Here is a 25,927-nt window from a genome sequence, read left to right as displayed (position 1 = left end):
GTTCACAAAAAAAGAATTAATTTGAACTTTTTGTTAAAATTGATCCAAATACAACAGTCAAAGGTTGTCATTTTCATCTTGGACAAAATACAAAATTTAGGTTTAACTAATGAAGACAAAAATGGTTAACGCAGATTTTCTGATTGCCATTTCTTCCAGCGGAGGAGGTTGAGGACACTTTTGCTGACGATATAATGTAAGATGTTCCTGTTAATTAAAATTAAATAAATTTGCCGACTACAAAGAAGAAATTTACGTAACTATTGAGATGAAATTACAGTGTGGACGACGTACAGTGTCTAATGAAGTAACAAATCGTACTAACAATGGTCCAGAGTCTTTTTACAGCTATTTATAACACATGTATTATACCCATCGCTATCGCTCGGAAATAATCCAATATAAATGCCAAACCCATTTAAAATGAAAACAAATCTATACGGCTGCCACAAACTACCTCTTAAATATAAGAATTGAAAATGTGGTATAATTGCAAACTATGTTCTTAACAAATATGATAGACAACCAACAATCTCATTTTCCAAAAAAAACCTCATAAAAATCCGTAAAATCAGGTTATTCTCACAATAAAAACGCAGGTAAATTTGCGCAAACGTATCAATACGATTTCTTCGCGCAAACGAAATGCTTGTCGTAAGATTCTTAACAAATATAAGAAAAACTGCAGTCGCACTTTATATCATGACACCAAATATCGAAACGTAGCATCACACAAAATAACTCTTAAAATTATAGCAACAACAAAAAATTAAAAAAAAACAAATGGTATTGTCATTTAAATTATTTGCATATATATGAAAGACTCATAATGTCTCTTATCGAGACGGCCGTCGCTCAAATCGACGTCGAAATCCGACGACATTAAAATAACATGCCAAATCGACGGCCAATTTTATACCCCACTATGATTGCCAATGGGAAAATTATGCAATAGAGTTCAAATGAAGTCGATGTAAGCAATTATAGACAACCATACGGCCTTCAACGATAAGAAAAATCCATTCCATAAAGTCGGCTATGAAAGGCAACGACATGTAAAAAATGATGTAAAGAATCCAAACCAGCAAACAAACGGTCTTATTTATAACAAAACAATTTCTAAAAACAAATATGACAGGCATAAACCAACGACAACCACTGAACTACTGGTGTTATATAGCCATTCTTCCCCATGCCAGTTTCCCCTAGGGGGAAAACAAGCAATAAATTTCTTTTCGTTATAAGGCTTAACGAATACCGTTATGCGTAGTAATTTGCACGGGTGGATTCACCCGTGCATACCTAAGCGGGAATTAAATCATTCGACGGTTTGCATTCAATCAGTCTACACGTTTAATTCAATTGCTGTTAAGGTCTGTTTGACTTTTTTCTACTTCATGTCTGACGAGGAAGTCCAAAGTTCTCCTGAATGTGCACCTGCAAGAAGTCATTATAGGAGTGAAGATGACAATCCTACTAGCATCCCTACAGCTGATGCTTTCTCGTTGTTTTCCACAGGACATTGGTCGTCTAATTGTCCAGAAATAAGCGGTCTAACAACACCAGCAGTTCCAAATGAGGTATTATCTTTGATTGACTTTAATTTATGTTTAGACACATATGAGTATGACAATACTTTATAATGTAAAAGGTCGATTGTATAATAGCCTACAATTTTGGAAAGAGAAACTTTTATTGCATGGCCGAGTTCAAAAAATTAGTTTTACCTATAGAATAGAATAGAAGAGAATATACTTGAATCTGGCTTTTTTTTTTTTGGAAAATTACCGATGCACCTACTTCTGTATTTTTGGTATTTACGGGAGTCGCTAAGGAAGTTAGCACTCCCCCTTTTGTTGTTAATACTTTATCGGTGTTGATTCTTGACCCCAGACACGTACATCAATACGAAATGTTATTTAAATTTAAATACGAGGTTTGATTCAAGACATCATCGGGGTACCTTCATGATATAGATATGCATGTTGAATCACAAAAGTTTCTTGTGTTTTCATAGAAAAGTGACACTTATAAATCCTTGTTATACGACTGCAAGGAAATTTGCAGCGGATATTGGTAAAATCATTGCATTATTACCCGCATTAAGTAATATATGTAGAATTTTGACAAGCACACCATTTAGTAAATGATCGATGGGACTCTAGAGTTAAGTTAGATCTTGTGTCTATTAAAGAGTTAGAATTTTGGCATTCTTCACTAAAATCTCAAGGTCAACTTGGCGAGAATTAAAGGCAGTGATTTTGACTTGGAAAGCTTTCCTGATCATTTTAAAATAAATTTCAAACTACTCACCGATTACCAAAACGTAGATAAAATATTCGAAGTTGGCAGTATGAAACTGGATTTGCCCAATCTAGCTATGGAGATTTTTTATGTTTGTACAAAAAATTCGATGTGTTTGAAAATTGAGTGGATACCAAGAACTTTGAATACTACCGCGGATCAGTATAGGAAAATATTTGATTTTGACGATTGGTCGTTGTCGGACAGAATTTTCCATTATTTTAATAAAATATTGGGACCTTTTAGCTTATATCGGTTTGCTAATAGTGACAATGCTTAACTCCCAAGGTATAATTCAAAGCTTTTTGATCCTTTAACAAAAGGTATATTTTTATAATTGATGCATTCACGTTTGACTGGTCAATCGATAATAATTTGCTCTTGTCACATGTATCTTTAATAGCTTACACTGTAAAACATATTCAATTATGTAAAGCTAACGGTACATTGGGTATCCCTTACCTGAAATCGACAGTTTTCTGGCCGATACTGGAGTCTGTTGACACCGGCAAGTTTGTTGGTTTAGTGCAAGACTTTGTTGAGTATAAAACCCCTTCTAAATTTTTTTTTGAACAGGGGATGTGCTGAGAATTCGGTTTTAAACGATTATAGGTTTATTTCAAATGTGCTTGTATTGAAACTTGATGCTAAAGTGAATGAATAAATTTCGAGAAAAAATTCTTTATGCGGACCTTGCCGCTTTTTGATTTTTGATATTGTAACTGTAGATTGTACAGTGTACATATGTTTAATATGCGGACCTGGCCGCTTTTATCACGGACCTGGCCGTGATGTTCTGTCCTTGAAGGATAGGATTTTGCATATCTTTCCATGTCTTGTATTGAAACTTGATGCTAAAATGAATGAATGAATTTTTAATAAAAATATCTTTGTGAGGACCTTGCTGCTTTTTTGTTTTTTTTATATTGTAACTGTAGATTGTACAGTATACATAATTATGTTTTATATGCGGACCTTGCCGCTTTTATCACGGACCTGGTCGTGATTTTCTGTCCTTGAAGGATAGGACATTGCATATCTTTCCATGTCTTGTATTGAAACTTGATGCTAAAATGAATGAATGAATTTTGAGTAAAACTTTCTTTATGCGTACCTTGCCACTTTTTTGTTTTTTCATATTGTAACTTTAGATTGTACAGTGTACATATGTTTTATATGCGGACCTGGCCGGGATTTTCTGTCCTTGAAGGATAGGATATTGCATATCTTTCCATGTTGTATTGAAACTTGATGCTAAAATGAATTAATTAATTTTGAGTAAAAATTTCTTTATGTGGACCTTGCCGATTTTTGTTTTTTGGTATTGTAACAGTAGATTGTACATTGTAAATGTGTTTAATATGCGGACCTGGCCGCTTGTATCACGGACCTGGTCGTGATTTTCTGTACTTGAAGGATAGGCGAAAACCATACAAAAGAAAGAATTTAACTTCCTATTTAACCTGTATCATGATAATTCTAACCTGTCCTATTGTAGGTTACTTTGTATGTTATAATTGGCTTATGCATGCTTGATTTTTTAGATACAAAGAACTCTTGCTTATAATAATGAGTGATATCAATTTTCATAAAACACACGTTGAAATCATAGTTCACAATGGCAAGACCGATATTTATAGACAAGGTAGTATAGTTATGATAGCAAATACGGATATACCAACTTATCCTGTTATTTTTTTTTTTTTAAATATTATTGTGACTTAATTAGCAATCTTAAGATTAATTCTTCGGAGTACATTTTTGTTCTTTGCAGCCCCCAAAAGATACCTTAGTATTGAGTAAAATATATAAGCCTTCATCTTATACTATAGCCAGAGAAGCTTTAGGTGCAATAGGGTTAGACAAAAACAATTTAGTTTGTATAGTTTACGAAGAGGAGGCGCTTCTCAACCGCAAACAACGGTGTTTCAGATATGCTTTTCAAAGTTAATGGCCGTTGGCGAGCCGAAATTCTAAAGACGGATAGGTGAAATACAGTCTGTTTCTTATACCTTAGCATCTAATATATACTCTTTCGCCTTTTGTCTCGACTGGATGCTGCAAACCTACATCCCATAGTATATTTGTGTTTTGTGTTATTAAGCCTTGTATAGAAAAGAAATGCTTTATGTTCGGTTGAACCCGTGAAAAAGAACATAAATAAATTTCTTTTCGTTATAAGGCTTAACGAATACCGTTATGCGTAGTAATTTGCACGGGTGGATTCACCCGTGCATACCTAAGCGGGAATTAAATCATTCGACGGTTTGCATTCAATCAGTCTACACGTTTAATTCAATTGCTGTTAAGGTCTGTTTGACTTTTATTTTGTTTTTGTTTAAAAAAAAACCACTTGTTGTTCTATAGGTACTGTCTTTCACATGTATATTAAGATTATTCTTATAGAATTGTACAATTCAATAGATGCACATGTATACTGTCCAAAGTTACAGTATTTAATCAATTTCTCTTTTCATTCATTTAAATGTAGTTGCGAATTGTTTCTAATTTTTGTAATTATATTTTGTAGATTGTTCAGGCTGTTGATCATACTTCTAGGCAAGAGAATGTGATAAGGACCGTTTTTTGGCGTAACACCTGCCATTCTAAATTTTTTTTCCACATGTTATTATGTTCCGAATGTTTTATTAAAAGACTGGATGCTGCAAACCTACATCCCATAGTATATTTGTGTTTTGTGTTATTAAGCCTTGTATAGAAAAGAAATGCTTTATGTTCGGTTGAACCCGTGAAAAAGAACATAATGAGGCAATTAGTTTTACAAACGTGTAACAATGGGTTAGCTTCGTCTTCAAAACACGACATTAACTAGCTGCCACATTTCCACAACAACACTGACCGATTGAATTGTTTTTGACGATTATACGAAATGAATGCACAAAATGATAAAATCGTGCACAGAAGACTAAGTTTATTATATATGTATGCATTGGAGCAACATGATTTTTTATCGGTCACTCGTTTCATATGACTTTAACATGATTCAAGAAGATGAGGTCAAGGTCATATAAACCAAACAAGAAATACATGCTCACATTATAACCATTCAATACACTATAAACATAGTTGTCATATTGCTTATAATTTTTAAGAAACAGAGTTAACCAAGAAAACTAAACATTGTCCAATGAACCTTGAAAATTTAGTCAAGGTCAAATGAACCATATCATGTACAGCTTATCTTCCGTACACCAAATAAAGTTGACCTATTGCATATAGTATTAGAAAAAAAAACTAAAATTCAAAACCTAACTTTGACCACTGAACCAAGAAAATGAGGTCAAGGTCAAATGACACCTGCTAAGCTAGACACTTACACATTACAATCATTTCATACACTAAATATAGAAGACCTATTGCATATATACAGTCTAAATCACAGACCAAAACACAAAAACTTTACTATAACCACTAAACTATGAAAATGAGGTCAAAGTCAGATGACACCTGCCACTTGGACATGCACCCCGTACTGTCCTTCCTTACACTCAATATACTAAACCTATTGCTTAATAGTATATTAGATATGGACTTGACCACCAAAACTTAATCTTGTTCACTGATCCATGAAATGAGGTTAAGGTCAAATGAAAACTGTCTAACAAGCATGTTTTCTAAGGTACGTACATACCAAATATATTTATCCTTTTTATTAATACTCATAACAAAAAATATCTTTATTTTTTTAAGTAGTCCCCAAACCATGAAAATGAGGTCAAGGACATGGACAAGTGACTGAAGGAAACTTTGTAACATAAGGCTTCTATATACAAAGTATGGAGCATACATGTCTTCCACCTTCTAAAATATACAGCTTTTAAGAAATTAAATTAGCTAACGCATTTATTAATAGAAAAAGGGAAACACCTAAAAATCCCTAGGGAAAACCAGTTGTGTCAGTCCTGTAATACAATTGAGGACAAAAAACATTTTCTTTTATATTAGACCAGTTTAGGTAGCACTCCACAGTTAGAAAATAAAATTAAAAAAGAGCCACAAAATGTTTTATCATCTCCTATTCCTGGATTTCTAATTCATTAACCTAACTGTTTGTGTTGTACATGTGCATAGGTATATGTAATCAGTATTTTCCATAGATTTGATTTTCAAAATTAACGTTAAAAGGGTGACAAAATAATTCCTTTTATGTGTATCCATGGCAACATACTGCATTTATTTACCATAAAATCTTGCAAAAAGTGGGGAAACATGTCAAATATCCCCCCAAAATTTGGATCAAACTAGAATTTCAATGCCTCAGTTGAGTGATACCTTTTTAGAAACTGTTGCAATTAATCTTTCTAATGATTAAATAAAAAATGGGTGTCTTTCGCCTTATTTTTTCGTAAAATCCAATCACAATGTTCGTGCGTTAAAAAAAGTTAGAAAAAACGGTAGGCGGAAGAAGGGATCCCGTAGACCGCCCTACGTCACGATTCATGAATTATGCATATTCTATTTATAGGCTATTTATAGGGAAAACGGTACTATTTATTCTGCCATAGGCGACAATACTAACAATTCCTAAATTTACCACTTTTTATAATAAAAACTTGGATAAAACAGTTATGTGTGGTGTTAGTCCTCTATTATTCTATTTTAAAAATTAAAGCCAATTAGTATCATGACCAATTTCCAACGGAGCTTGTTTATGTTATCCATGCCCACCGTCATTTTACACCAAAAATTTGAAATTTTGGAAGCCTTTTCGAATAATTCTCTAGAAAATATTTCAATAGGTTTTAAAATTTATATTGTAAATTTACACACTGCAGTTATTCATAGATAATTAAAAAAATATATTGTACCCTTACATCCAATCACAGCGCTCCTAATTTGACTTCCTTCACCTGCCTTGGGTACACAAAAGGCCAACCTAATGCTGGGAAAATGTAATACTACCGTTTTCCCTATAAACGATTCTGAAAATACTTATTCTAAAAATAGAATATTCTCAACATGTACAACTTTAAAAAAAAAAACGATTCAAAATCATTTTTCATGAAACACGGTGAATTTGCTTTATTTATTTTTTTATCACATGAAAAAAAAGGAAAATGTACCGCATTACAGTAGCATATATCATTGTGCAAATATATATACAGATTCCTTCTTAAAATACACATGATGCATTTCATATCTATAGATATGATCAACAGTAGTATTTATAGTGTCTAAATTATGTTGTAAAGACCTGCAAATGTCACATTCACGTGGTCCCATGGCTTTGGATATACTATGGAGTTAATAATATTTTTATTATCCGTTTAAAAGAGTATTTTTATGTAGGCAAAATGAAAAAGATGTAGCTTACACATGTTAAACATGTTACACGTATTAAGGCTTTACAGGAGTGTGAGAGGGTGTTTAAACTGGTCTGCGTTTATAGAAACGAATCTGTAATCTGACCCCCTCACGCCTGGTAAACCATCTAATCTCAACCAAATGTTGAGACGGTGAAAAGTATTCTAGCACTTCCTGTTGAGCTTTTCTGGTTCAAATTATTCAAAATAAACATAGGATAGGTCGACTTTTCGTCAATTTACTAAAAATCAATGATTGTTTTGTAAAATAGGAGAATGTCATGCCATAGATAAATGATAATTGTAACTAATATGTCTCTTCTTGGTTCAAAATATCTGAAATTGAAGTCATAATCACTTTTCTCCTACGGATTATCATGTTTACTTTCTTTGAATCCGATAGAACTGCTATGATATTAATGATTTAGCAAGAAAATATGTCAATTATTTGTGTTTTTTTTAATGCTTTACGATAAATACTTCTGTAAATTGCACGACTATTTGATTGTCAAGCCTAGTCTTAGCACAGAAATGAAAAATTCTAAATGGTTGAGATATAAAGGTATTGGTTGAGTCTTTCTGTCACAATGTTGAGACTTTCTGGTTACTTTGTGTCATGAAATATATTACTGTTAAAACTTTGGCACTTAGGTTTCAAAGTTTAATTAACTAACCTTTTTAACGGTTAACTTGATTTATGTTTTCTGTCTGTGGTAAGTTAAAATCTGTATACAGATACAATTTTAAGAATTGCCGATAGAAAAATGCATGCCTTTCAAGTATAAATAAGATTAGTTTATAATATATAAATATTAATATGATTTGAAAGAATTCGATTCCTAACAGACATTGTTCAATGCCGAAAATGCATACCTTTATAAAGAAATAAAATTGATAAAAACTAAACAATCGAACATGACCAATTTCTCTGGGTTTGTTTTTTTCGTGCACATTATTTCAGGATGAGTTCTCACTCTAAAAGGTGCAGGCCCTTTTGTTTTCCACGTAATTAATATTGCCAATAATTAAGAAGTTCCGGGTCGAGCCCGATACCGATACCAATAGTATATTCACCTGTTACCTATTACCTTATCTGTACGTTCCGCATCTGACAGGCGCACCACCAAACGGTGTAGTTAGGATTAATATGATATATACACGGGTCATTATCACAGGGTTGACACTACTAAATTGTCAAATTGTTACCTATTGTAGTATTTTAATCAGTAAGACTTTCTAAGATAACAATACGAATACTAAAAATCTGTGACTAAAAATAAGGCGTAAAGGAACAGTTTTCAATTTGTTAGCGGGCATGACGTAAAACAGCGAATCAAAGAATTCAACTTTATTTATAACTAATAAAGGACTATGCTGTTGATTAAAAAATACTCCATTCCAGGACCTTTTGTTTTCTAAATAATTAATATTACCAATAATTGATAAGTTCCAGTTCGACGGATTCAAACAGAAAGATTTGATAGCAGAGAAAACTTTGTATCTTATAATCGGCATGACTTTATCAGATAACCGTACTAATACTAAAATAAGGCTTGCGCATAGTTATATACTTTAATTCAGTCACGGACCCGCGATATCACGGATGTGTTCTAGTTCTTTATAAAGAAGGAACCCCATACCACGATATGAGGCTGTCAGAATAAAGGTCTAGAGTTGAAGATTCACAGTTAAGCACTGATTATGTAAATATAGCGCAGGGGATGCAAATTGTCCCGTGAAAAAGATTTTTAAAACCAAGTTCTGTGTTATGTTGATGTTGTTACGGCCAGAAATCGCCTTTAAATTGTAGCCAACAAAAGACACAAAACAATAGTAAAATTTAACAATATTTAATATACAAAAGTTTACAAAAGGTATTACACAAATATTACTGTTAACTTAACTGTCAAAATATGAGTCCAATCTGTTATCTTTATCTGTATCCGGAAATCTTTCGGAATCCAATTTGAATATTACGTTCACTACTAATGTCACAATCCAGTATGATGTTGATTGTAGAATAAAAGTGTCAATCGAATTGCTGTGAATACTAATGTCTATCAATGTCTATGTCCAAGTTTAATTATGAGAGTTTAACTTTAGTGTCTGTATATATAGTGTTGTCATGGAAAATTCTAGAACACTCTATAATGGAACATTGTGGAAAATCCTGGAAAGTTACAACGGAAGTTTCTGGAATAACGTAGAAGTTTCAAATTACGCATCTTTTATAAGGATCATTCTAGAAAGTTCCAATCATTCTGTGATTGTTCCAGTGATTCCTAAACTGCACAGTTATAAGATTATTTGGTAAACAACTATCAGGCCATACAACACAAATTAGGCCAACATAAATAAACATAATAATTACAATATCATAACAATGTCAACACCAGCACTGCAAATGTAAAGTATAGCGATGTAGATATCTAAAAGCTAGTTATTGAGATGTCAAGATAAGCGATGTAGGAATAAATTCTAGCTTTTCAGGAGATGTCAATTACACCATTTTTGACTTTATATACGTTTCTGTGCAAAACTTCATCTCAAACGCTAGACTATTAATCTCCAGCGCTAGAACTTTAATACTTTAAAAACACACAGTTGTTTACTATTTAGACTCTATTACAACCAAAGGTCTCTTTAGAAGCTACTGTCATAACTACAGACAAGATTTAAATGACAGTTGGAACGTTTTGACGGTTGTATATGTAATTGATACTAAGCTATAGTTAAAAGTTTCATTCACACGAAGATCTCAACATTGTTCCAGAATATCTAAACCGATACCAGAAAATCTCAACATGACATACTTAATAGCATATTTCGCTTAATGCAATTATATAAGTAAAGAAAAAGAACAAACTGTAATTTTATGTTTATAAGGTTTTAGAAAAATACTAATTCACTGATATATACTTTAGTTTATCAATGATATCGCTGTCATTTTGTCAGTAGCTGACTGCATTGGCCAAATTTACCTGCTGGAGAAAAGTCATTCCGATGTCATTTTAAATCATATTGGTCCATGTTATACACGAGAGAAACCCTAATTCAATTATCTATGGCATGACATTCTCCTATTTTACAAAAAACGCATTGCTTTTCAGAAAATTGACAAAAAGTCGACCAACCCTATGTTTATTTTTGATAATTTGAACCAGAAAAGCTCAACAGGAAGTGCCAGAATACTTTTTTCCGTCTCAACCATTTGGTTGAGATTAGATGGTTTACCAGGCATGCCCCTGTTGTCTGACCATTCTACTATAGCTGGACGTTCTATAGGAACCATTGTTACTTGTTTACAATAAAGCTACTGTTAGGGCGTTCTACATGATTCCCTGGTCGTTCTACATGATCCCCGGTTGTCTGAATCTTATATATCTACTACAGAACGTTTTATAGGATCCCTTATATTGTTTGTTTATCATGTATACACTAAAGGACGTTCTACATAATCCCCTGGGCAGTCTACAGGATCCCTTGTTGTCTGAATATTACTACTATAGTATAGAACGTTCTCTATAGGAACAAGTTTTTGGTCAGGATTCTTCTGAAAAAGCTCATACCAAATTTATGAAATATATTCTTAGGGTAAACAGAAAGTCAAGTAATATAGCTGTAATGTCAGAGATTGGTAGATTTCCTATGTATTTTACTATAATTTTATCAATGTTAAAATATTGTCATAGACTGGAACGTTTGAAAGAAGGATTATTATTTGATGCATTTATAAGTTGTAAACATACAGTTACATACATGTAGTTCTAATGTAAATACATGGTATTCTAGTATAGATTATATTCAGAGAGAGATTGAATTACCAAATTTTGACCAATCAATTGGTTCTTTATGTCAGTATGTTAAAAACAAACTATGTAAAAGTTCTTTCATATTTTGGAATAAACTGAAGTATCAAACAATTAACTCCGAAAAAGGGAAAAAATTGTTTTAAAAAAGAAAAATATTTCGAATTACAGGACTTCAAAAAAAGACAATCAATTTGTAAATTAAGAATAAGCGTTAATTTAAAAATTGAGACAAACAGATATTCAGAAAAACATATAGAAAGATCTGAGCGTCTTTGTTCTAATTGCTCATTCGGTAAAGTTGAAGATGAGCTTCATGTTTTATTAGAATGGCCTCTTTATGATATTCAAAGGGACGATTTTTTCCAAGACATTTCTAACAATTGTTATAATTTTATAAATTTAAATAAATCTTCTAAATTTTTATGGCTCTTGACCCGAGAAAATGTTACTCTATGGAAAAACTGGGCTGTTATATTGGTGACTGTTTTGAATTAAGGAGATCAGGTATGAACACTGACACTAAGTCAAGTAAACAATTTGAGAATAAATACATATATAATGTAATTTTATTATTCTTTTATTCACAATATATATGTGGTTTTTGGCTTGATTCTGACCAATGCTTATATTCCAAATATATATGTATATGCCTCTATAATTGTTGTTGTTACCAATTTTGTAAATCAATTGTATCTGATTTTATGCCCTTTATGGGCCCTGTAATTTTGGGGGAAAATATATAAAGGATCCCATATTGTTTGTTTATAATGTATATACTAAAGGGCGTGTTCTCCAGATCCCCTGTTGTCTGAACAGTACTAGTATATATGTTACAGGCATTTTCTAAATTTAGGCATTTTGTAAAATGCCTGAAAACTTTAGGCATGTTCTAAAATGCCTGCAAGATTCAGTCATTATACATAATGATTAATTGTTTAGACGTCGCGTACGGTGTTGGTGATAATACGGGTTTTGCTTTCTAGTTCGCCTTTATTGCATTTGTTAGAAGTTTCGGAATTGATAACTATATAAATGTATATATCAAAATGTGCGTAATTAAAAGTAGAAATGGAATATGCCTTAAAATCAATACTTTTATTCATTTTGTTACTCAAATGATCCCTAATAACACTGATTTTGAGCGTGTAGACAAGTAACACCGCGACATATGATCAGCGTTGCTTTGAAGTTATTCTAGTCATTTTTTAAACTTAATAAAAAAAAGTTGTACTGCTAACAAGAGTAGTCTTTGGTGTTAATGGTGTATGTTTTATTTATGACGTCATCGTTAACTGGACGCGTCTGACCAGGACGAAAAGTTCACTTTGTTTTGTGGTCAAGCCGAAAATTGAAAAAAAATATGGATAGAGGTGAAGTTAAGAGTGATTTTTAAAGGTAATTCAAATAGATTATTCTGAAAATGTTATATCTTTTTATTCCGTATATAATAAGGAAAAAAATTATAAAAAGTTGTGCTACAACATTTCAAAAGATCGTGGCAGAATTAATGATTTTTTGAAATTTGTATTTCTGTCACAAAACCCAAATCTCGCATATTTTTAGGAGCTCTTCAAAATTTGAACGAATGCTGCAGATCCAAACCACAATTTACATATCCACCCTTCCTGTGTCAAAATTATATAATAAATATACAACTTTCTATGTCTTCAATTAGTAAGTATTGTTTAAATTATGTCCTAAATTGTTCATTTTATTAAATCCGTTGAAATGTCACACTCGCCGTTTTCTGACGTTTTAGCGTATTTGTTAAGTGTCTTATGAAAAGTAATAGGCAGTTGCATTCTTTTCTACGATATAAAATTTTATTCAAACGTGAAAACTTTTTTTTTAAGTGTATGAAAAAAAATTGTGTCGAAGGTTTAAGAGAAAATATTGAAAAAAAAATTAAACGCGATCTCTTTGTTTTTGTCTAGTCAAAATGTCACAAAACGCCGTTTTTTACATTTTTGTTACAAGTATGATAAGTCATATTATACAGTTTTGGAGGGGGGAAAATATGAAATTATAATAGCACAAAAAATACTATATAACATTAAAATCTACTGTTCAGGGATATTTTTGAACCCATTTTCGATCACATGTCGGAAGTATTAACGACACAGTCAGCGACTACTTTTGTCTAGTCATAATGTCACACCATGCTTTTTTACTTGTTTTGACGTTACGTTCTGTAAAACTTGACATGTAGTGCCTAACGTGGAAAAATGCGGAAGCCTTTACGTGCCATGCTAATTAACTTTTTCCAATTTGATATAACGAATTATGAATTTGATATAACAGATTATGAATTTGATATAACAAATTATCAGTTTAATATAACAGATTATCAATTTGGTATAACAAATTATCAATTTGATATAACAGATTATCAATTTGATATAACAAATTATCAATTAGAAATAACAAATTGTCAATTTGATATAACAAATTGTGAATTTCTCTACCAATAGTATGATTTAATTATAATAATGAGATTGTTTGAAACATTGCGTAACCCAAATTGGCGCATTTTTTGTGTATTGATTCATTGTTTATCTGACGTCCAGCGACAAATATGTCATTGAATGCTTATTCAAAACTTTCTTAACAGGTTTAATGTTTCTGAAACCCTCTCCCTCCCCTTTTATCTATTATTTGAGGCAGTTTGGGGGACTAGTTTGAAGATTCTCTATTCAGTACATGGGACCTGGTGTCTTAGAACGAACGATTATAATAGAAAAAGGATAAATTTATATTGCACATTTGCAAATCAGAAAGAATGAATAGTGTGCTTCTAGGGACATAGGAAAATGCAAGGATAAAAAATGCTGGCATGCTTCTTTATCAATTTCGATGGGCACATACAAGGATAAATGAAACATCCTTAAGTTCATCCTTGCATTTTTCTTTATATATTTGTTTCAATATTTATTTTGTTTGCACACTTTTTATTAAAAAAACAAAGACCCATGCCCGAGATCTAGAAGAGAAAACCCAAGCACAATCAGTACAATACTGTTGATAAAGTTGCTGATTTTTCTCTTTATTTTGTCTAGATTGTGGAGCACATTCGCCTATACATTGTATTTTTGTATATGTTGTTGTTTGCAAGTTGATGATTGTATCAAGAAAAACGTAAATAGCTGAGTGACAACTATATAATTACTTTTATTTCCATGATGAACCAAAGTGAGCATATATATACATACAACTTTAATATTAAACCAGCATAAATTAATGCTCGTGGTTTTGGTATTATTCAACTAGGAAAGTTTTCGCTAAAATGGGCTATCGAAAATACAGCTGAACGGATTAATCCTGCGCTAAAATTGGCTCTAACGTCTGCGCTAAAATGTCCCCTAGTAGTTTTGCGCTAAAATTATCTGCGCCCATCTGTTTCTTTTGTTCATAGTTGAGATTAAATTTCTTTTTCTTTATGAAATTGGAAAATTTGATTAAATTAATTTTATTGTGGTTAATTTTGAATTTGCTTTTAACTGTTGATTCTTTTAACATTTAATAAAGGCGATGAAACAAACGATTCAACTAATAACATTTTTCTTCGGAAATTATTAAAAGCGGATAAAAGAATAAGCCCTTGACACCATTTACGGGTATGATGGTCTTGTGAAACAATGATAGTCCGTCGGCAGGGGGCGATACATGACTGACCCGTGTTTTATTAAGAGAGAGCAATATCTCTTGCACATAAAATTCACCCTTTTAGATTTCGGAAAGAGCAGGCTAAGGCTACAAGGAAGCACTCGCATCCTCAACGTTGAAACGGATTAATATAAGTTGTAATAACTTGTTTCCCAATCCACTATAAATAAATATGTTTAAACTAAAAGAAAAAGCAGCAGAAAAGACAGTGGTTTAAAGTTGTTTTTAAAATATCCTGTTTCAATCAAAAGAAAGAGAAAATATCTTTGCTCCAAGGGGATACTAATGTAAATGAATATTATTTTTCCGTTTTAATTTAACTGTACTTAAAAAAATGTGTGCCACTTTTGCATTTCGGTTCTATACGTAGCAAGTCAAGCAAACCGCTCATATAAATTATGCTGTATGATTGAGCTGCACGAAATAAAAAAAAAAGTACGACGTTATTTATACAATGCATGAAAAATAACGTCTAAATAACGTTACCAAAACTAACACCAACACCGTACGCGACGTCTCTAGACATTTTACAAAATGCCTGAAAAAATTGAAAGGCATTTTACAAAATGCCTGAAATCAATTTATAGAATTAGATGTAAAAAAAAACACAATAGAAAGCGTTGAACGCCGGAGCAGTTTTATTTATGATAATTACTGAAATAAAAAAGAAGAGTTTAAATAATCAAGAATAAATTTACTGAATTATTCCAAATTAACACAAGCACAGAACTCGACAATTATTTATAATTTCTCAAAATGTTTGGATGATAGAACTGATCACAATATTTGTATTATAAACTATAGAACGTTCTATAGGATACCCTATTGTTTGTTTTTGATGAATCTACCAATCTAAGATCTAACGTTCTATAGAATCCCCTGTTGTTTGTTTATCATGTTTATACTAGAGGACTCTCTACTGGATCCCTTGGTCGGTCTGTGGGATCCCCTGTTTTCTCAACATTACATATAAACTATAGAACGTTCTATAGGATACCCTATTGCTTGTATTTGATGTATCTACTAGGATAAGAGAACGTTCTATAGAACCCCTGTTGTTTGTTTATCATGTATATACTAGAGGACTCTCTACTGAATCCCTTGGTCAGTCAGTGGGATCCCCTGTTTTCTCAACATTATATATAAACTATAGAACGTTCTATATATATAGGATACCCTATTGTTTGTTTTTGATGTATCTACTAGGCTAAGAGAACGTTCTACCGGACCCCCTGTTGTTTGTTTTTCAAGTGTATCCTATAGGGTTCTACAGGATCCCATAGGCGGTCTACAGGATCCCTTGTTTTCTCAACTTTATATATCTACTATATGACGTTCTATATGATCCCCTGTTGTTTGTTGTTCAGGTTTATACTATAGGGCGTTCTACAGTATCCCCATGGCGGTCTGCAGGATCCCCTGTTTTTTCAACATTATTTATCTACTATAAGACGTTCTATAGGATCCCCTGTTGTTTGATTTTCAAGTGTATACTATAGGGCATTCTACAGGATCCCCTAGGCGGTCTACAGGATCCCCTGTTTTCTCAACATTATATATCTATTATATGACGTTCTATAGGCCCTCTGTTGTTTGTTGTTCATGTTTATACTATAGGGCATTCTACAGTATCCCCTGGGCGGTCTGCAGGATCCCCTGTTTTCTCAACATTATTTATCTACTATAAGACGTTCTATAGGATCCCCTGTTGTTTGTTTTTCAAGTGTATACTAAAGGGCGTTCTACAGGATCCCCTACGCAGTCTACAGGATCCCCTGTTTTCTCAACATTATATATCTACTATATGACGTTCTCTAGGCCCCCTGTTGTTTGTTGTTCATGTTTATACTATAGGGCGTTCTACAGTATCCCCATGGCGGTCTGCAGGATCCCCTGTTTTCTCAACATTATTTATCTACTATAAGACGTTCTATAGGATCCCCTATATTGTTTGTTTATTATTTATATACTGACGGGCGTTATACCGGATCCCCGCGGCGGTCTACAGGATGCCCTGTTGATTGTTTTTTATGTTTATACTATAGGGCGTTCTACAGGATCCACTGGGCGGTCTACATGATCTACGTTTGTTTAAAAATATATATCTACTATAAGACGTTCTAAAGTATCCCCTGTTGTTTGTTTTTCATTTATATACTACATTGTGTAAGGGGGTTCTACAGGATCCACTGGGCGGTCTACGGGATGCCCTGTTTTCTCAACATAATATATCTACAATAAGACGTTCTATAGGATCCCCTATTGTTTGTTAATCAAGTATATACTAAAGGGCGTTCTACAGGATCCCCTGGGCGGTCTTCAGGATCCTCTGTTGTCTTTACATTATATATGTTCTAAATGGCGTTCTATATATAAGACCCCTGTTGATTGTTTTTCATGTTTATACTATAGGGCTTTCTATATGATCCCTAAGTCGGTCTGCGGGAAACTATGGGTGGTCTGCAGGAATCCCTGTTTTTCAACATAATATATGAACTATAGGACGTTCTATAAGACCCACTGTTGATTGTTTTTCATGTTTATACTATAGGGCGTTCTAAAGGATCACCTGTTTTCTCAACATTATTCATCTACTATAAGACGTTCTATAGGATCCCATGTTGTTTGTTTATCATTTATATACTAAAGGGCGTTCAATAGGATCCCCTAGGCAGTCTACAGGATCCCCTTTTGTCTGAACATTATACATTTACTATAGAACGTTCTGCATGATCCCCTTTTGTTTGTTTATCATGTATATACTAAAGGGCGTTCAATAGGATCCCCTGGGCGGTCTTCAGGATCCCCTTTTGTCTTTACATTATATGTCTACTATAGGACGTTCTATAGGATCCCCTATATTGTTTGTTTATTATTCATATACTAAAGGGCGTTCTACCGGATCCCCTGGACGGTCTACAGGATGCCATGTTGATTGTTTTTTTATGTTCATACTATCGGGCGTTCTACAGGATTCCCTGGGCGGTCTACAGAATCCCCTTTTGTTAAAAAAAATATCTATCTGAGATAGGAAATTCTATAGGTTCCCCTGTTCTTTGTTTTTCATATTTATACTATAGGGCGGTCTACAGAATCCCCTTTTGTTAAAAAAAAAATGCATCTGAGATAGGAAATTCTATAGGTTCCCCTGTTCTTTGTTTATTATGTATATATTATAGGGCGTTTATGATTCCTTGGGCGGTCTGCAGGATGCCCTGTTTTCTCAACATTATATATCTATCATAGGACGTTCTATAGGATCCCCTGTTGATTGTTTTTCATGTTTATAGGCCCATCTACATGATCTCCTGTTGTCTGAGCATTATATATTCTTCAGGATCCCCTGTTTGATTTGTATGCATCTAGGAAAGAACCTTCTATAGGTTCCCCTGTTTTTTTAAACATGTATCTACTTTACGTATATACTAGAGGGCGTTTTATAGGATCCCCTGTTGTGTAATAGTCGTGTATCTGCATGCTGAAGGGCGTTCTATCGGATCTCCGGGGCGGTCTTTAGAATAACCTGCTGCATGTTCATTATGTTTCTAGTATACGACGTTCTTTAAGATCCTCTGGGCCGTCTATATGTTCCCCTGTTGGTTGGTATTGTTTAATAATCGTGCATCTGCTATTAGGCGTTCTTTAAGATCCCCGGGTCGGTCCATAGAATCTCTAGGTCGGTCTATAGAAGCCCTGTTATTTGTTCATAATGTATCTATTGGAGGGCGTTCTACAGGATCCCCTGGGCGGTCCATAGAATTCCTTGTGGTTTAATAATTGTGTATCTGCTATAGGGTGTTCTATAGGATCTCGTTGTTGATAAGTAATCATGTATCTACTAGGGAGCGTTCTATGGGATCCCCTGTTGGATCTATAGGATCACCTGTTGTGCAATATTCGTGTATCTGCTATAGGGCGTTTTATAGGATCCCCAGGGCGGTCTATAGGATCCCCTTTTCGTTGTTCATGTATCTATAACAGGGTTTTCTATACGATACCCTGGGTGGTTTATAGGATCCCCGGGTCGGTCTTAGGATCCCCTCTTGTTTAATAGTCGTGCATCTGCTAAAAGGACGTTCTTTGTTATCCCTTTCAAAGGGGGCATATTATATTGTTATAATTGTTCGTTTCTTTTTTGTCGAGCCTTCGACTTTAGTCGAAAAAGCGAGACTAAGCGATCCTACATTCCGTCGTCGTCGGCGTCGTCGTCGTCGGCGGCGTCCACAAATATTCACTCTGTGGTTAAAGTTTTTGAAATTTTAATAACTTTCTTAAACTATACTGAATTTCTACCAAACTTGAACAGAAGCTTGTTTATGATCATAAGAAAGTATCCAGAAATAAATTTTGTAAAAATAAAATTCCATTTTTTCCGTATTTTACTTATAAATGGACTTTGTTTTTCTGCGAGGAAACATTACATTCACTCTGTGGTTAAAGTTTTAAAAATTTTAATAACTTTCATAAACTATCCTTGATTTGTACCAAACTTGGACAGAAGCTTGTTTATGATCATAAGATAGTATCAAGAAGAATATTTTGTAAAAATAAATTTCCACTTTTCCGTATTTTACTTATAAATGGACTTAGTTTTTCTGCGAGGAAACATTACATTCACTCTGTGGTTAAAGTTTTTAAAATTTTAATAACTTTCATAAACTATCCTTGATTTGTACCAAACTTGGACAGAAGCTTGTTTATAATCATAAGATAGTATCAAGAAGAAAATTTTGTAAAAATAAATTTCCACTTTTCCGTATTTTACTTATAAATGGACTTAGTTTTTTTGCCAGAAACAAAACATTCACTCTGTGGTTTAAGTTTTTAAAATTTTTATAATGTTCTTAAACTATCCTGGATTTCTACCAAACTTAGACAGAAGCTTGTTTCTGATCATAAGATATTATTCAGAAGTAAATTTTGTAAAAAAAAAATTCACTTTTTCCGTATTTTACTTATCAATGGACTTAGTTTTTCTTCCAGTTAACATTACATACAGTCTGCAGTTAAAGTTTATACAACATTTATTAGATTCATAAACTATCCTGGATTTTTTACCAAACTTGGAAGCTTCTTTCAATCAAAAGACAGTATCGAGAGGGAAATTTTTATTGATGTTTTTCCTCATTTTGTTGAGTAGGCGAGACACTGGGTTCCGCGGAACCCTTACGAATTTTTTTTTCATTTCGTTTATAATATATCTTCTTAAGTGTATAATATATCTTATTGAATTAATAAGATATCTTATAAAGTATAAAAGCTATCTTTTAAAGTTGATAAGATATCTTATAAAGAGTAAATTATATAAAATATCTTATATATTATATATTATATGAGATATCTTGTATATTATATATGAGAGAGAGATTTTATATATCATTTGAAATATCTGATATATTATATGAGCTATCTTGAAGTTAGAATAAATAGTAAAACGGCTTGCAATATATACTCATTGAATCTATTATCATTAATAGACAGTACATCATCAATATATCGGAAAGGGATATTAAAAGACGGGTCAATTTCTTTTCTCCTGTCTGTACAAATCCATAAGAATACGAAAACAAATAGAATTGCCATTGCAAGCAAAGGCGGATGTCATACTGTAGTCAAGTTGCCAGACGACCTTGCCATTGCTAGGTTACCGTCTGATACGATGCTTTTTGTCCGCAATTTGCTTTTTGTCCGCTTTTGCTTTTTGTCCGATAATTTTGCTTTTTGACCGACACTTTTGCTTTTTGTCCGTTGCTTTTTGTCCGTTTTGCTTTTTGTCCGATAATTTTGCTTTTTGTCCGACACTTTTGCTTTTTGTCCGTTGCTCTTGGTCCGTTTTGCTTTTTGTCCGCTGATTTTGCTTTATGTCCGATATAAAAACGTGTATATTTTTGCAGGTTTTATTTTGAACTTCGAAAAATCATCATTACGGTATCTTATTTAAAAAGAAATATGCCTGATTTATACCTCGCCTACCAACCAAGATGGCCAACATGACTGAAATATAATAGAACATACGGGGTAAATTTAAAGTTTTGTCTATTATTCTGAAAACCATTAAAAAGAGAGAAAATCTGACAGCAGGATGTTAAGCTCTACCAATTGTCAAAACGATGACGTCCAAAATTGGTTTCCATTCTTTAACTATAGTTCGCCCCAAACCAATGTCATGGACCTTAAACGCAATGCTTATTACCACACATCCCAGATCAAGTTTGGCGTCACTTTTACTGCTCTAGAGTTTGGAAATTGAAAAACTGCTGAACTTTTTATATCCGTTCTTTAACCTTTTAACCAGTTTGCCTTAAAAATGGCATGGAACTTATATGCAATGAGTATACCACAAAACACAGGTCAAGTATGAATTTTGATGACCTCACTTTTCCTTTTATGCCCTATATAAATGGGGAAAATACTGACTTTATCGTTTGTGTTTCTTAACTTAATATAAAAAAGAAGTATGGTATGATTGCCAATGAAACAACTCTCCACATGAGACTGAATGACACAGGAATTAACAACAATAGGTCAACGTATGGCCTTCAACAATGAGCAAAGCCATAGTCAGCTATAAAAGGCCTCGAAATGACAATGTAAAACAGTTCAAACGAGAAAACTAACGGCATTAAGCAAATTTTATGAAACTTATACACAATACTTATTACAACAGAAGTTAGATCAAGTACAAATGTGGGTAGTGTCACTTTTGTCGTTATCAAGTTATGTCCCTTTCTAAAGTAATATGCGAGCGGGGGCATTATCTGTGTCCCATGGACTCATTTCCCATTTTAATATAGGATTAATTGCTCTAAAATGACAAATTGTTTTGCCTACTATCTTGAAAATTGTAATAGATACAGAAAAACTTAATGGTGATCAGCAAGGTCAGTTCTACAAATGAGACAACATGATCGAAATCGTTAATCCTTAATACAGATAATGTCCATTGATGATGATTTTGACTATTTTTTGACTATTTTTTATTTTTTTTGGGGGGGGGGGGGGCTTTTTTTTTACCTTATATCTTGGATTGTAAATAACAAGAAAGCTTAAGGTCTAATTTTATTCATTGTAACAAAATTCAACTGATAAATATTAATATTTTTACAAACATAGATTTTATTTGTTTGATTTTTAATGTTTTTAAATTTTTTAGGGGACATAGTGCATTTTCGGAAAGAATGTACATGAACTTTTGCTATCTTAAATTTTAGCAGGAAAAAAAACGCACGGTGACCCTATTGTATCTATTGATATTCTCAAAGCATTTTCTTAAAGCTATCTTCTCGCATTTTGTTTTCAATTCTATAATTTAGATTAGCTTCTGATCACATAATGCTGTTTTTCTCTGTATAATCGACACAAATACCGCGCTGAAGTACGTCCATTATTCATTTTCCATTATTCAAAATTCAATAATGAATAATGAAAAAGTTCATTATTCAGTATTCAACGTTAAGTGTTGAATAATGAAAAATGAAATAGTTTAAATTTCAGTATTCAAATTGAAAAGTGAATAATGAAATAGAATTATATTTTTTGACTGTGACACTATGTATATCCCGTATTTCATAATTCGTCATTTTCGTATGATCTAACTAGTTTAAACAATTTTGTAAGAAATGAATCAAAACACTATGTGAAATAATGCCGGATCTTTTTAATTTATTTATTTTGTTTCGAAGGATAAACTAGTGGGTTTTCCTAACTTTTTTTAACAGAAATTCTTTGGTTAAATGTATGGACGACCTGAATACCAAAATACATGTATATATAAAAATTAAATACTAAACATTGTCTTTTTTATTTTCACAAGATCATTGCTTAATCTTAATCCTCTGATTATAGATATATCATGTCGATTGTGCCGCAATGACCATTAGAGGGGTTACGGAGATTTCAATGCCAAAATACGCGTGAAATTAAGAAATAGCCAATTTTGAATAATGAAATGGATATTTTGAATAATGGAATGGACTGCTGCGACCCTTCAGCCCCTAATAACAGATATACCTTATGACTCATTCGAAAGCTAGAGCTTATACGTTATTCAAAAGCGTACCAACAGAGAAACAAGAGGTATATAGCCTATAGCTCATCTTCATGCATAAATTGGTGATTTTGAATCTGTTCAAAGTTGTGATTTTTCTACCCTATATACCACTTTGCCTCATATTCTTATTAAGAAAAAAAAAATCACATCCCTAATTAATTGGGCATTTAAAAAGTCAGAATGCCAATACATATGTTCAAACTCTTTTCGGTCATTTTTTAGTAGCAACAAACAAATGAACTATGTCAATTGGACATGCTTTGGTACTATATTTGCGCTTGAATTTTTACTTGATAACAATTTTGTTCGCTTTGGAGATTGCGTATATCGTCAAGTTATTGGAATTCCAATGGGGACTAACTGTGCACCACTTATTGCGGACCTGTTTTTGTATTGTTATGAGTTACAAACTATGACTTAAACCAGCAAAGATCCATCGAAACAACATTTGAAACAAAAATTTAACAATACTTTTAAATTTTTGGATGATGTATTGGCTCTCAATAATGACGACTTCAGTATGTATACTAAAGAAATTTATCCTGTTGAACTCACTTTAAATATAGCTAATACTACATGTAGATAGATAGATGCTTTATTCTCTAAAAACTAGATACAAGTTTACAGAGAAACATACAACATAAATACAGACACAATAGTTAAGGTAAAAAAATACCGTAATTATGATGACATACATGTTTAGTAACATGTAGAATTAATGATATAAGAAGGAAAAATTATCGGTAAGATGCTTATGAGATTACATTTACATGGAGGGACAAACTTTTTTTTATTAATACACTTAATAAATAAACACAGTTTCCTTAAGACAGATTGTTTTTTACTATCAAATAATGAGCAAAATGAAATTATATTTGGATTATTTGAAAACTTAATTTGTAGAAATAATTGTCTTTCGTTCTTCAAATGCGAACAGCAAAACAAATAATGAAATTCGTCGCCTATCTCACCGGAACTACACAACGAACATGTTCTTTCATTTCGGGCAATGTTTTGACATCTTCCCTTTTCTATAGGTAACGCATGGTTACCTGCTCTGAATTTACATAATGTAAACAAATGTTTATCTTCAAGAATATTCAAGTAGTTCTCAAACTCCAATATTTTTTTAAACAGTCTATAGTTAATGCATTTTGGTGAGTTTTGTACTGAAGAGTACCACGTCTGCTTTTATTGGTCGATTAGCCTCATTTTGATGATCTGATTTAGCCACTTTGAGAAATGTCCATTTTGTTGTTGAAAAATATTTGAAAACCCGCTCATGTTAAGAATATTTTGAACATATTTGATCCATTTGATGCTTTGATTTTTCACACAATGTTGGTAATATGCAGTCTTGTAAATTAATGAAGACAGTTTGTTTTAGTTTGCACCAGAACGAAATAGTTAGGCATTTTATGCTGATGTCAAGTGGGTATCTGCCTGTTTCACCATACACAATTATGCTTGGTGTTGATTTTTTTCAAGGTCAATATATGTTTTAGAAATTTCAGTTGAACTTGTTCGATAAAATCATTTTTCTCAGATCCCCAAACTTCACATCCATACAGAAGCATGGGTTTAACTATTTTGTCGAACAGATCAAGTTGGCATTTTATTAAAAGGTTAAATAAAAGGCTTTTTTGTATGACGCCATACATGGCTTTCGTTGCTTTTTCTGCAATTTTTTTCTTTGCCTTTGTAAATGTTCCTGTCCTGGCAAGATTTATACCCAAATAATTGAACTCGTTTACTATGTCTAGTTTGTTTCCTTTGTACAAGAAATGTACGTTACTAGGAGGTCTTCCCTTTGAAAATATCATAACTTTTGTTTTTGCCACATAAACTTTTAATTTCCAAATATCACAGTATTCACTAAATATATCTAATTGATTTTGAAGATCGTCTCTATTCTCTGACATAATGACTGTGTCATCAGCATAAATTAAGTAGTATAAATAATTTTAGGTACACTTTGAGATCATTTTCCAAACATTCAGATATAGACGATAAGCCATTATTATTTTTGCTATTCAAATAATCTGTTAAATCATTTATATATAAAGAAAATAATAATGGTGATAGGTTTTCACCCTGTCTAACGCCAATATTGCAAGAAAAAAATATTGAAGATTCATTGTTATATGTTATCCGTGATTTGATACCATTGTACATATTTACTATCACATTATACATCTTACCATTGATGTCATTCAAGTTCATTTTATACAAGAGTCCATTTCTCCAGACAGTATCGAATGCCTTTGCGAAGTCGACGAAAGCGCAGAACAGTTTTTTTTCTCCGATTTTTCATCATTTCAAAAAGTCATTGTAATATGAATAAATTATCAGTGGTGGAGTAATTTTTCCTAAATCCGCTCTGGTTATTATGAAGTATAGAAAAAGATTCAATAATAGTGGATAATCTTTCATTTAAGACAGACGTGAATAATTTCCCAAAACAGCTGAAGATTGTTATTGGTCTAAAGTTATTCGGATCCTCCACATCTCCTTTGTTTTTGTACATCGGATTTATATTTCCAAGGAGCCAGCTTTCCGGTATAATTCCAGTATTAAAAATTATATTAAACAATTTCACCACCCATATATATTTATCATTTTGTTAGCTGTTGATTTTATGTATTCATTAATAATAAGGTCATCGCCACTAGCTTTATTGTTTTTAAGCTTCTTTATGCATTTCAATATCTCTTCTGCTGTAATTACATCATTAATAATTTCGTTCGACTCTTTTTGTACATTGGTATCATCAT

At 32.6% G+C, this 25,927-nt stretch overlaps 1 long non-coding RNA gene across 1 annotated transcript; it reads left to right on the top strand.

Moving 5' to 3' along the window:
* The first annotated feature begins 893 nt into the window (after nucleotides 1-893).
* Nucleotides 894-4,990, top strand: LOC143044715 (uncharacterized). The gene is made up of 2 exons (XR_012968761.1): nucleotides 894-1,580; nucleotides 4,835-4,990. It is a non-coding gene; the product is annotated as an uncharacterized LOC143044715 (long non-coding RNA).
* The last annotated feature ends 20,937 nt before the right edge of the window (nucleotides 4,991-25,927 follow it).

Source organism: Mytilus galloprovincialis, chromosome 9, assembly GCF_965363235.1.
Source record: "Mytilus galloprovincialis chromosome 9, xbMytGall1.hap1.1, whole genome shotgun sequence".
NCBI classification, from domain to species: Eukaryota; Metazoa; Mollusca; class Bivalvia; order Mytilida; family Mytilidae; genus Mytilus; species Mytilus galloprovincialis.
This window is presented reverse-complemented; position numbering and strand designations above follow the sequence as displayed.